Raw genomic sequence first — 12,109 nt, 5'->3', positions numbered from 1 at the left:
AAAATATTTTATATGCTGTATCAAAATTACTTAGGAAACACTGCATAAAATATTTTGATTTTGTTATGTAAAACTTTGTAAGTCTTATAAATGAAATGTAATCATGTTTGATATTTTAAATGGGTGATTTGAGAATACTTTAGTAACAATCACAGCAGCAGACATAGAGGTGAAAGGCAGTAAGATTTTCATTTACAGAATCTTTGCCTAAATAGAGTTTTTAAGGAACTAAAATTGCTGATGAATAAAACATGGATGCAGTTGAGCACAATGAGGTGAGTGCAGAAGAATCTTTGAGGCAACATGAAATCTTCTATCGTCTACTAAATCAGTTCTTCAGAATTATGCCTCGTAGAGTTGCTGTTTATTCGGACTGTTACTTTCTTGAAGTTTATAATTTCCACCATTTTATTCTTGTTGAAAGAAGAACTATATGTGATTTCATCTCTATTATACTAAGATCACTTAGCTACTTAATCATACTCTTGGTTAAATGGCCAGTTTGGAGGCATATGTCGAACACCTGCTCTTTGGTTATCACTGTAGAATCATTCCACCATGTTCCTGGGTTAATGCCACTATCTTATGGATTTCAGTATCTTCTTTCTTGAAATATTCTTGTTCTGACTAGAGTCTCTCCTCGAGTGGCTCTTCCCCCTCTTTCCCCAGAATATTTATCAGGGGCTATCATGCAAGTTCTTGAACATCTGTTTTTGTTCTTTTGTCATATGATTTTGACAGGTAGGCTATCTGAGGTTCAAAATACTTTTAATGAAGAATCATGAAGGCATTACCCCACTGTCCTCTAATATGCATTGTTCCTAAAAAGAAATCATGCCCATATGGTTTTCTTTCCTTTCTATGAAAGGCACTTTTATCTTACTCCTCTTTTTCTTTTTGGAAGTATCTTTTCTTTCTTCTTGGTAATGTAAAATTTCACAGGTATATTTCATGCTAAATCCTGCCTCTAAAATGTACCTGTACACTCTAAGGCATTTTCAATCTGAAGACTCATGTCTATGTTTTCAGATTTCTTTTTTCTATTATTACTTGGGTCATTGCCACTTCTCCTTTCCCTGTGTTCTCTCCTTTGGAACCACTTTTAGGGAGACATGGGTCCTTGTATGTGATCATCTTTGTATTTAAATTTATATTCCACCTTTTTATCTCTTTAGTCTATACTTCCAGATAGAAGCTCAGCTTTTTGCATCAGGATTTGTATTATATATACTTTTTTAACTTTAGCAATTATATTTTAAATGCATACAGAAGAGTACACAAATCGTGAATGTACAGCTTGTTAAATTTTCACACGTCAGTGCATTCACCACTCCGATCGCCACTCTGCTCAGGAAACACAGCACTATGAGCCCCTCAGAAATCTCCCTCATGCTCCCGCCCAGTCACCACCTCCTCCTTCCCAAAGACAAGCACTTCACGATTTCATACACAAAAAAGATTCAGTTGACCTGCTTTTGTATTGCATGTTAGTGGAATTGTGCATTATGTATCATTTTATGTCTTTTCTTTTTTTTTTTTTTTTTTTCACTCCATAGGAGATCTGCATCTTGTCCTATAGCAGCATTTGCTAACTTCCATTCATAAAGAACATGGCTGTCTCACAGTTAAGTTCTTCCAGCATTTCTAGTGAAAAATCCTAAACAAGAGCACAATTCACAGAATTTTAGTGACCACTCTTGTATTACCATATATCTACCCATCTACCCATCATCAGTTCACTTCAACATCAGTACCTCTCCCTCTAAAGAGTATGCATTGCTGCCTTCAACTCAGGATTTGTTAATAGTTTTTCTTCTGATATAAAATTTGCATACGATGAAGTGCACAAATCTTTAGTGCACATTCTCTGATTTCTGACGCACGTATACGCCTGTGCAACCCAAACCCTAAAGAGTCTCCCCTCCCTTTCCCAATTGATGGCAATCCTCACCTCCCAGAGTCCATCACAGCTCTGACTGTTTTCTACGGTGATGTTGTATGATTTATAGCCTCCTATCAATGGGATCATAGTCAGTCTTTACTTAAACAACGCTTCTTTTACTCAAATGGTATTTTTGAAGTTCATCCATGTTGCACGTGGTGGGAGTTTTGTTTTGTAAATTTTTGTTTTAACCGAATGAGATTCCACTGTATGAATATATCATATTTTATCCATGCCCATATTATTAGGCACATGGATTGTGTGCAGTTTTTCACTATAGTAGAATGAAGTTACTAGGAACCTCTCTGGACATGTTTTTACGGACATATATACTTGATTTCCTTGAGGTAATTACCTATGATTGGAATTATTGGGTATTTAAAAGAAACTGTCAGATCTTTTAGCAAAGTTTGTACCATTTTACACTCCCACCAACACCTTTACCAACAATTGGTACCGTGCTCTTATTTTTCAGTCATTCTGGTGAGTGTGCAGTAATTTCTCATTATGGTTTTAATTTGCATCTCCTGACTGACTGATGTTTAACAATTTTTTAGGTGCTTATTGTCCATTTGTATATCTTCCCTCGTATACTCAAAGATTTCACTCATTTTTTAATTAGGTTGTTTCTTATTTATTGCTGCATTATAGGACCTTTTTATATATATAGATATCAACCCATTGTCAGATTTATATTTTGTGAATGTTTTCTCCCATTTTGTGGGTCACCTGCTCATTTTCTTAGTGAATGATATCTTGATAGTTATGATAAAGCCTCATTTATCAGTTTTTTAATGACTGCTTTCTGAGTCCTGTCTGAGAAAATTTGCCTCCTCCCCAAGTCATTATTATTTTTTTTAAAGATGAATGGTTTCAGGTGTCAGGTAAGGGTCTCTGATCGCTCTTTAATAAACTTTTGCGTCTGATGGGAAGGAAGAGTCTAGGTTCATTTTTTTTCAGTTGCACATCCAGTTTGTCAGACTTTTTTTTTTTTTTTTTTTTTTTAAATACTTCCCTTTTCCCACTGGCTTGCTTCGGCACCTTTCTTAAAAACCAAATAAGTGTGGGCGGGTTTAAGCGTGGTCTATATCTGGGCTCTCTACTCTCTGACGCTGAATATTTGTTGATTCTTAGGCCAACACCACATTGTTTCGATTATTGTAAGGTTTTATTGTAAACCTTGAAGTCAGAAGTGTAAATCCTCCTGTTTGATATTCTTTTCCTAGATTGCTTTTTCCATGCTGTGGTTGATGGGAATTATCTGAAATCATTTTACTTATTTTTTAATTAATTATTCCACCTGACTAGAATGTAAAGCTGTAATAGCAGAGGACATGGTTGTTTTTACTCTGTACTGCTTTGCCGTGTCTAGAAAAATGACAGGAACATAGCAAATACTGAATAAATAGATGTTGAACGGATAGCTTCCCCTGGGCAGTTAATCAGCCACGAAAACCTCCTTTATCTCCATAAACAGCCACAACTTTATTTCGGTAGGATACGTATCTAATGTGGTATTCTCTGGTATGGTCATTTACCCAGTTTCATTTTCAGATATTTAAAAAAAAAACAAATACATCTTCAACGTATGGAGACGGATCAACAAAAAAAGCTATTTAAATAATTTAGGTTTTCCATGGGATCTAAAAGTCATGTCACAAGAATTCCAGACAAGTTTTAGAGAATAAAATCATTTTAGATGATTAACTGCAGGAAAACAGAACTAACGTATTTATAATTGTTCTGATAGGCTTTTAAAAATAGTGGTTTTATTTTTATTTTAATCTAGTCCTCAGAAACAGAAAAAAATCAGCTTCTATTAATTATGTCATGGCCTTTATAATACTGGCACTTTCTAATACACTATTGTTACAGCTGCACACAATTTTTATATTTATAGGCTACGAGGAATATTGCAGCCCTTACCAAATTGCTCTGGTACATGAAGAATGTGGGGTTGGGAATGATACATTCTGGAAATCAGGGACTAACTCCCCATACCCCACATCTCTGGGGTTCTCCCAAACCTCCTTCCCTGTACCATAAGCACTTCTACCTATATTTACCAACACACACACATACAGTCCCTGCAGTATACTCTCCTCTTTGTCCGGGTGACATTTATCTCTTCTGGAAGGGCTGTAGATAGACATCAGAATTACTGAAAAGGACTAATCCCTTTGCGAAGAAGATCCCCAAAGGACTGAAAGACATTCCCAGATCTGAAAATACATTTGTCACATGGAAAAAGGCTCACCAAATGATAGGCAGGATGAGTGAAAAAGGAAAATCCACAGAGAGAATCTTAGACAACTTCAGAAACAAGAAAAACAATCTTAAAACCTTCAAAGGAGGGGTGCCTGGGTGGCTCAGTCGGTTAGGCGTCCGACTTCAGCTCAGGTCATGGTCTCCCGGTCTGTGGGTTCGAGCCCCAGGTCAGGCTCTGTGCTGACAGCTCGGAGCCTGGAGCCTGCTTCAGATTCTGTGTCTCCCCCTCTCTCTGCCCCTCCCCTGCTCACGTTCTGTCTTTCTCTGTCTCTCAATAATAAATAAACATTAAGAAAAAATTAAAAAAAAAACCTTCAAAGGAGAACATATGATCAATTACTTTCAAAAGAAAAAGATCCTGAGTGATAGAAAACTTTTCATTAGCAACATCAGCCACCAGAAAACAATAGTGATAAACTTTCAAAATAATCAAGGGAAATACCTTTGAACTGACAATTTCACTTCCAGCCAAACAACTGAAGATAAGGGGGAAAGCTATTTTGAGATATGCAACGATTCTATAAGTTTATGCCTGTGCAACCTATATTGAAAAAGTTACTCTGGAGTTTGCTTCAGTAAAACAAACCGAAATACAGTTAGAGGATGAGACCCCAGTGAAAACCAAATTGCCACTGAGTGAGACATAACAGAAGCCAAGAAAGCTAAAAGGAGGAAAAACAGGCACTCAGCGGGCCTAGCAATTTTACAAAGGTCTTTCAGGATGCACAGAATTCTATGCCTCCTTCCAAGTGAGAGGCAATATTGCATCATGATTAAGGCGCGGAATCGGCAGCCGGGCTACTTAGAGCTAACCGCTGTTTAGTTTGGCTTTTACGGCTTGGTTTGTAAACCTCACAGTATTTTTTTTTTCCTGAATGTGTATAGAGATACACCTAAATGCAGACACACGCACCAACTCCCAATCTACTGTGAAATTAGGAGGCAACTTCCTGAAACCAGGACTGCCCCAGGCGGACTGGAATTTCATCTGACTCACCTGCATTTCCTAGTGTCAATTTCTGACCTTCCTATCCACCGAAACGCCTTTCTACTTTCTCACCTTCTGCCACTTTCCTTTACGAGGTTAAAGAAAGCCACTTTCGTATTGCTAAGGAACACCTGAAGTGTTTTCTCCTTTGCAAACGTATTATCATAAAGTGCCAGCTCCTGTCTCTTCTCCAGCCAACAAGACTCAGAAAAGGAGAAAGCTCATTCAAGATCACAGGGCTCTGTAACTTTAACACAAAGATCAGATTTTTTTAAAAGACGGTTGCAAAATGAGTTCCATAGCTTTTCTAATGTGCTTTTCCACATTTTACAGAACTCCGCAAAGGAAAGGAAATTAACTACTGCATAAAATGTTTTATAATGTTAATTATAAATTCTTGCTATTACGTGTATTCGGAGTTAGGACACACTTCTCCCACACCTCTATCATCCCTTTTCTCCCATTCTCCTTCTTGATTCTGGCCAGATCAAAGAAAGACCAAAGAATGCTAAAACCAATGGGCATTCCAGATCTGCCCAACATGAGAGATTCTACCCCAGTAAGAATTTTAAAGAAATACCTTCATGTACTCTGATAACAGCTGACTGTTCCTTTTTTTCATTAGTCCAAATCCAGTCGTTTTCACCAGGGAAGCATGGTACATTTCCTGCTGCAATCCTGAAAGTGAAACTAAAAAAAAAAAAAAAAAAAAAAAAGGCAAGCTTCTTATACTTCGTGGATTCTAAGAAGGCCAGGAGGAAAAAAGCACATTATCAGCAAGAGAAATTTTAAACTGCTTCTTAAAAATGTCTTGCTTTTCTTCTTCAGGTATGGTTCCTTAGGTTTCACTAAATGAGTCACAGATTTAGCAACGGAGAAGTTGAAAAAGCAGCACCTCCCTACTCGGTGTGGGCAGGGCTAGTACTCTAGAGGTTAACAGATCCCTGAGAGTGAATTCCTCTCTTTTTTTTCCCCCCCAAAACCTGATGCAAAACTGCCGTCAGAATCTAGTAGAGTGTGGTCAGAGTGACAGAAAAAAACCACAATCCCTAATCAAAGCTAAGTAATTTCACTTCTCTTATCTTCTTAGCAAGCCTGGAAGATAAGTAATGCAGAAATTAACATCTTGGTCAAAGAAGACACCTAGTTTATAGCAGAAGTGCCGGCTGTGGTAAAGCCGAAGGCCAGTCCTAACACATGCTGCTGCAGTTTCTAGAGTGAGAGCCTATTAGGGAGCACACAGATGTGCTCAGAGAAGTCCAGATTCACCAGTTAGCTCTCAGTCAACTTCACTGACTCCCGGTTGTTGAAGGAATGTGCTTGTCAGAAAAAGGATGCATTTTTCACCATTGATGTAATATGATACAATATCATTAGCTACGCTTTTATGTAATAAAACACTTAGAAGGAACTGTAGAGATCACCTAATTCAATCCCCTTTGTTGGAGACATCAGGCAACCTAGCCAGGTGAGGGATATACCATGAGTTACCATAATGCTTCTTTATTCAAACAAACATGGCAATAAACACGCCTGGAACAGTTGAAATAGGTCGCTAGCTCGACTTGATGGCAGAATTGAGAGCAAGAAATGGGTTTGCATTGTGATGCAAAATGCCCTCCCATGGGCCTCAATCTTAGTGGGACCACCTTGTATTCACTGGGCTCATGGTCACGCTTGTCTCATTTTTCACCTGTCCTATGTATAATACCATAAAAAAATTATCTTGGGTAAACGATAGTCCCCCATGTCTACCCATTGGGATATGTAGTAAAACATGACTAAGAGTACTCAAGAGGTTTCTTCTCTGTGAGCTCCTTGAAGCAGAACAGGGTATGTTCTTGGTATTATAACTCTGCAGTCACTCTTCTATGGTAGGCTGGTACTTTGGCTTCCAATGAACCAGGCTCCTCTTCTGTATTCAGACCTTTGCATTGTCTTTTCCCACAAAGACTCTGGGCTAGGCCACATGACTAGTATTGGCCAATAGGATATTTACATTTTTTTTTCTTTTTAATGTTTATTTTTTGAGAGAGAGAGACAGAGTGAGAGCGGGGGAGGAGCAGATAGAGAAGGAAACACAGAATCTGAAGCAGGCTCCAGGCTCTGAGCTGTCAGCAGAGAGCCTGACGCGGGACTTGAACTCACAAACTGTGAGATCGTGACCTGGGCTGAAGTCGGATGCTTAACCGACTGAGCCATGATGTGCCCCAATAGGATATTATTAAGCATAAAGTGAGCCAAGACTTGATAAGCATTTGCACATTGGCACTTACCCTCTTCCTTTCAGAACTCAGCGGCTGTGTGGTTAGAAGCCCAACCAAGCCTTCTGCAAAGGCAACATGGAGGAGAACTGGGAATCTGGCCAACGACTCCACTGAGCACCCAGAAGACAGCCAGCAAATTGTTGTCCTTATGAGTCACTCCATATTGGGAGTGGATCTTTCAATCCCAGTTGAGTCGCATGGACGAGATGCCACATGGAGCAGAGATGAATTGTCCCCAAGTTCTGCCCAAAATGAAGAAGAGTAAACAAATAAATGACTGTTGTTGTTTTAACCCCCCACCCCCAAATTGGAGTGGTATGTTGTGTATCGTTAGGGACACGAAACACGTTCCCTCTACAATCTGACACCCCTACCCATTATGCTTTATGACTCGTTGCACGTAAGAGGTTTTCCATAATGTTAGTTGAACCGATGAATAGCTTTTTCCAAATACTTTTTACGGATCGTCTCATAATGCAACAATCAGCTTGGGCTGATTGTTCACATCCAAATGTTAATAGGTCCTCAATTCTTGAACTTCTGAATACATCACGGGGCAATTTCTTTCCACTATACGTTCCTTAATTATGCATGAACTTATTTAGCTATTACGGTGGTAGGTGCTACAGTGACAAAGCTCATTTTCCCCTTTTTAAGAGTATTCAATCAAAGTTGTTTATGACCTATATCCATAAATGTAAACGAATAAGTCCAGTATTTACCAGTCTTTTGTAGTATTATAGACAAGCCAATCAATCCCAGAAAAAGAATTCTCGAAGTCAGTCTTTTAAATTTACTAAATTCTTACTGATTTTACGAAAATTTATGAATGTTATAGTTTCCTCCTCCATCTCAAGTGACTGCTTTTTTTTTTTTTTTTTTTTTTTTTTTAGGTAGGCTTCATGCCCAGCAGAGAGTCCAGTGCAGGGCTTGAACTCATGACCCTGAGATCAAGAACTGAGCTGAAATCAAGAGTTGGACGCTTAACCAGCTGAGCCACCCAGGCCCTCCTGAGTGAGTACTTTTTTATGAGAATTGAATAAGATAGTAAATGCAACGAGTTTCAGAATCTGGCAGTTATAAGTAGAAAATAATTAGTAATTTACTGTTTACATATTTATGGAATTACAGACCCTCTGTCCTCTGCCTGCTTTTAATGATAATTGTTAATAAATTCGTCATTGTTTTTAAAGGACAATTACAGTCTTTTTTAATCCTAGGAAAATCATTTTTTTTTTTGATGACTGAAGACAATGTATAATCATTAGGAAGTCTATTTGCTTAATCGTAAGATTTGTAGAGGAGGGCTGGATTATGGTTTTCATCATCATCCACATCTATAAAACTAGACTACTGAAGGCTATATGAGACAGTGTTTATAATTTCCCATATAAATTAATTTAAACACGAAGACTGCATCCTTGTAACTTCTAACATATTAGAGAGTTGAAATTGTGGGGAAAACAGCCTAGTGAACAGACAGGTTAATATTAGACAAAATAATTATGCTTTTGCCTGATTCTATGCCCAAATAGAGAATGGATTGTTGAGGAATAGTTAAACTTGGGTCAGCACTGAATATCCAATTTCTAGGGAGCTGCTGAGTATTTAAAAGAGTCAACATCAAGCACAGGTTTAATTTAGAATGGCTCTTTAGAATTTCTGCAATAAATTGGACTAACCAATCTTCCTTGTGTTAGCAGGAAGCCAAAGTAAGGCTATACACTTTCATCATTAAAACTTATGGATTCAGGAGCGCCTGGGTGGCTCAGTCGGTTAAGCGGCTGGCTTTGGCTCATGTCACGATCTCACAGCTTGTGAGTTAGAGCCCCGCGTGGGGCCCTGTGCTGACAGCTCAGAGCCTGGAGCCTGAATCGGATTCTGTGTCTCCCCGTCTCTGTCTGCCCCTCCCCCGCTTACACTGTCTCTCTCTCTCTCTCTCTCAAAAATTAAATAAACATTAAAAACAACTATGGGTTTGTAATGTGATGATTGTATTATGAACCTAGATGGAGTTAATTAAGTGTGCCTCAGAGCATTAGACAGGCAGGCATTTTCAATCGTGCTCACTGGTCTCACTGTATAGCCACCATTCAGAAAAGACATGATCCTCCTCTGAACCGTATGAAATTCTAGCAGGCATTTCCTTCTCTTTTTTTTTTCTTTCTCTAAACTAAAGGTACAGTTCCTCTTACCAGTGTCATTTCCATTTCTGCTCATTGACTTCAGCTGGTTTAAACTGAACTCATCCAGAAAACAAATTCAGCAAGAATTTTAACAAGAGAGGAAATAACACTATGTCCTTCCCCCCTACTCTCTCATCTACTGAGCAGAATTAGAAACTTAAACTTCTCTTTTTTTTAATGTTTATTTATTTTTGAGAGAGAGAGAGAGAGAGAGCAACAGAGCATGAGCAGGGGAGGGGCAGAGAGAGATGGAGACACAGAATCTAAAGCAGGCTCCAGGCTCTGAGCTGTCCGCACAGAGCCCACCTGACGTGGGGCTCCAACTCATGGGACTTGAACTTGTGAACCACAAGATCATGACCTGAGCCAAAGTCTGATGCTTAACAGACTGAGCCACTAGGCGCTCCTGAACTTCCCTTCTGAAACAGAAATCAACATATGACACATGGAGCTTCTGGTTTAACCTAAACTTACTTATCTACTTATTTATTTAGTAATTTTAAGGTAGTTGAAGTGGTGATATCTTCTAGTCTCTTATAAATCTGTGAAGTGCATTAGTCTCACTCTCCTTAATTGACAATTGCATGAGATGAGTAAGGGCTCTTTGAATCCTATGCCTTGAACTTAATATTCACTAAAATAACAATTTCACTATCATTCTATGCTTTAGACATTAAAAATTTGAATAAGCTGATGTCCACTGGGCATCCAAGGAATGGAGTCCTACATGGCAGACAAAACCATTAAATAATGACCGTTAACACAAGGGAGTTCAAAGTATCAAAAGCAACTAATAATTTAACATAATCATATTGAATTGGTCATTGGTGAGAACTAATGCTTATGTAGCTGATCTCCATTTTATAATGCAAATTTTGAATCAACAGAGAAAATTCAAGAGAGAGCCCAGAGTTGGAGAGGCTAGGTTTTTTATCACATTTCTTGATGTCCACCTAAGAGGAAGCTTTATATGTTTCATTAGATGGTTTATAATAAGAATATGAGAACTGGTCCTTAAAAAGTGGGAAGTAAAAGTGGAAGAAAGGTGGAACAGGTGAAAGTTTTCTATGATAAAGATAATGGAGCTAAAATACATAAACCGAACAAAGTTCAGAAAGCTCCACTATACAGTTTACAGCCTGTATAGAATGCCAGTCTTATTCTTTATTTAGAAATAAGCCAATATTCAGGGCGCCTGGGTGGCTCAGTCGGTTGAGCATCCGACTTCGGCTCAGGTCATGACCTCGCGGTCTGTGAGTTCGAGCCCCGCCGTCTGGCTCTGTGCTTGACAGCCCGGAGCCTGGAGCCTGCTTCTGATTCTGTGTCTCCCTCACTCTCTGCCCCTCCCCCGCTCATGCTCTGTGTCTCTCTCTGTCAAAAATAAAAATAAACATTAAAAAAAAAATAAAAAACAAGAAGCCAATATTAGAGTTGAATATACAATTTAACATCATCAAATGAAATAGTAACATTTCTTTTTCTTTAAATTACCTGTTAATGTTGTTCCAAATTGCTACTTGGTTTTCATATTTTTATAATTGATTTGTTTTAAGTTTATTTATATTTATTTTGAGAGGGAGAGAGAGAACGTAAGCACGTGGGGGAGAGGCAGAGAGAGAGAGAGGGAGAGAATCCCAAACAGGCTCTGTGCTGCAGCATGAAGTCTCATGCAGGGCTCCATTTCATGAACCATGAGATCATGACCTGAGCTGAAATTCCGAGTCAAGATGCTTAATGACTGAACCACCTGGGCGCTCCTTTTTAATTGATTTTTCAGAGCTTTTTGGGATATTAGAGAAATTAGCTTTCATCTAAATGTATCACAAATTTTTTGCCTGATATATCGTTTGCTCTTAATTTCTCAAAGTGATTGTTTTAACTACACAAAAGTTCCTCAAGGGTGTGATGTCAGCAAAATGTCAGACTAGAAAGTTTCAATCCCTTATTCCAAGGAAACATCAAAAATCGAGAAACTGGCTGAACTAACCTTTTAGTCACTGTGGAAAACACCCAAAGATCTACAGTAATCAAGTGAATTACCAGTCAAGAAAAATTTACCTTAAAAAATGATAGGAAATTTCATGGAAATTTTACTCACCATTTCCTTACTCCCTCCTGGCTCAGTACAGTCTTCATCTAGAATATGCAGCAACTAAATTCCCAGTTGCCGATTAAATTTATTGATAACGTTCTACTCTTTCTGGGGGCTTCCTAAAGGACTGGTTGTCTCATCGAACTTGTTCTCAGGCTGGGGAAAATCAGCAGTCACTGTTTATGAAAGCTTCAGAAAAAATACATATACACAGGCACCCGATGCAAAAGATCACAGGTGGGCACATATAACAGACCATCTAAATCCCTGGATTGAAGCCAGAATGAGACTCTTTGGGACAGTAAGACATTCAAAAACAGTCACGTATGTGGAGTGAGAGTACCACACACAAGCCCAGGTAAGAGG

The 12,109-nt window shown here is 38.6% G+C and overlaps 1 protein-coding gene across 1 annotated transcript in view; it reads right to left on the bottom strand.

Moving 5' to 3' along the window:
• Positions 1-12,109, bottom strand: part of TLR3 (toll like receptor 3) — a 77,009-nt gene that overhangs the window by 18,817 nt on the left and 46,083 nt on the right. Inside the window, exons 2-3 of the mRNA XM_042934335.1 lie at positions 7,475-7,707; positions 5,779-5,888 (exon numbers count right to left, since the gene is read on the bottom strand). The gene's annotated coding sequence lies outside the window, so the exon portion shown is untranslated. The remainder of the gene's footprint in view (positions 1-5,778; positions 5,889-7,474; positions 7,708-12,109) is intronic.

The sequence above is a fragment of the Panthera leo genome, chromosome B1, assembly GCF_018350215.1.
Source record: "Panthera leo isolate Ple1 chromosome B1, P.leo_Ple1_pat1.1, whole genome shotgun sequence".
Classification (NCBI taxonomy): Eukaryota; Metazoa; Chordata; class Mammalia; order Carnivora; family Felidae; genus Panthera; species Panthera leo.
This window is presented reverse-complemented; position numbering and strand designations above follow the sequence as displayed.